Below are 2,168 nucleotides of genomic sequence, written 5' to 3' on the forward strand. Positions count from 1 at the left end.
TAAGGGGGGTGGACTTGTAACACCCCAAAATTTATAAGAATGCATATTATATTTGTTATTTAAAATGAGAACCTAGATAGAATGTAATTTGAAAGATTCACTTAAAAAGGGGTCAAGTTTAGTCAATTAAAACAATTGTAGAAACATGAGGGACCAAAAGGGGGAACAAAGGAAAGTTGTTTATTTAAAAGAAAATGACAACACACATCACCCACTTCAGTGGGTGGGTGTGTGTCGCCTGGAACAAGAAAGCACAGACCCAAAACCCTCAAATATCACAAAATCAACAAATTGAAAGGGAATCCATGGCTTGAATTACTGCATGAACACATAGAAACGTTCATCTGAGTTAGACAATCGAATGGTAAGTCGAATTTTATGATTTGGTAATTTTTCATAAGTGGGTCTTTAATGAAACATGAAACTTCTTTGAAATTGATTATGAATATATGCTAGATTCACTTTATGGAGGATAAATCATGCTTGAATTCTGATTAATTTAAAGAATTATGAAAACCCCACTTTGAAGGTTAGAAAGGTAGTAAAATAGGGTGATCTTGTTAGACCAACTGCATGCTAGGTTGATGCAAGGATTTACATGTGTTAGAATACTAGTAAATATTTGATATAAGATGTTGTTTGTATGAAGTTAATTGAATACAAGGGATTATATTGAGAAATAGGAAAAGTATGCATAGACTACTTGTACAATATGCTTTGTTGGTGTTATGCACACCAAGTGTTTGTTAAAATGCTTGATTGAAGAGTTTTATGTAAAAAGACAATCTCATGTGAATAGGATGCTAGACAACTAAAATTGAGAAATTTGTATATGATAACTTGGTTTGTCTAGGAACAGAATGAGAAATAAAAATACGAGATTGAATTATGTCGATTATGAATTATAGGAGTGAAAGAGGAAGACGCAAGTCACTCCGGAGCGCAATCAAAACACGATAAAAGTAAGTTCCTTTGCCTACTAAGTACTAGTCTTTTGTAAGATTGTGATTGTTGATGTTATGCCAAGTTTTGAATCTTTATATGTGTAATGGATTAGTGTAATTTTTGAAGACGTGTTAAGAGCATAAGACGAATGAGTAGACGAAATATTACGCCAAGTTGGGAAGTCTATGTTTGAATGAAGTTTTAAAAAGTTTTCTTGTTCTTTGATTAATAAATTTTCAAGTCATATGTACTTACGGTTTAAATGTTAATTTGGTCGGTTGAATGTAGGTAAAGCAACTTGATGGATTGCGCTACTTGGATCGAACACACTCATGATGCACGCTTCCGCGAAGCTACTAGTTATGGTTTAAACTTTTGTTAAATGGTTTTGTTAAAACAGGTCTTTTGTAAGTAACTTAACCTGGTAGTTGTTAGATGTTGAACTTGTTGTTAAAGACTATGTTAGTTGCTTATGAAATGTTTGGGTTGTAAACTCTTTTGTAACCATTTCGTTGGTTATCACGAAGTTAAAGGCAGAATTTTTACTTATGAATTATTTGACCCGTTTGGTACTTTGTCAAATGAAGCTAGTTAGTTTCTTCCAAAAAGTTTACACCTTACATAATCCGATTTAAATATCTACACACCCGACCAAGCGGTAGTATTATAATACCGTATCCCAAGCCCGTATAACGGAAAATAAGTTAAAAATATTTACCTGAGCAAATTTATACAATTTATCCCAGCCGTATACAATCAAGCAAGTACAGGTAGCTTTTACTGGTCCCCTAAATCTGGAGATGAAGGTTTAATTAACCTATTAGATTCCTAACAGGTCTTACTTAAGTTTAAACTTAGACCGGTTAGCTTTAAAGAAAGGTATACGGTTCAAAACGCAAGATTAAGGGAAGACCGGAATAGAATGTGATTTAGACCCTACAAGTTTGAAGACTTGTATAATATGGGTAAACTAAACACATTTTGGATTTTGAGATAAAAATGATAAGGTTTGACCCGTTTCGGTTAATTTATGCAAACTAGTTACATAAACCGTTCCGAATGCGAAAAACGCATAACAGATAAACAAATGAGTCATGAACAGGTTTCCTAAGTTAATATGTCATAAATATGTTGTGATATCAGTAGGATACCTTCCATTATGCCCAAAATGGATTTAAACTCAAATTATGCCCCGCATGGGTATTTTGGTCATTTTAAAGCTT

The 2,168-nt window shown here is 33.2% G+C and overlaps 1 long non-coding RNA gene across 1 annotated transcript; it reads left to right on the forward strand.

The window, feature by feature from the left end:
- The first annotated feature begins 237 nt into the window (after window positions 1–237).
- LOC110926445 lies at window positions 238–1,425 on the forward strand. The gene is made up of 3 exons (XR_002585230.1): window positions 238–364; window positions 909–962; window positions 1,234–1,425. It is a non-coding gene; the product is annotated as an uncharacterized LOC110926445 (long non-coding RNA).
- Window positions 1,426–2,168: the final 743 nt, after the last annotated feature.

The sequence above is a fragment of the Helianthus annuus genome, chromosome 17 (genome assembly GCF_002127325.2).
Source record: "Helianthus annuus cultivar XRQ/B chromosome 17, HanXRQr2.0-SUNRISE, whole genome shotgun sequence".
Lineage (NCBI taxonomy): Eukaryota > Viridiplantae > Streptophyta > Magnoliopsida > Asterales > Asteraceae > Helianthus > Helianthus annuus.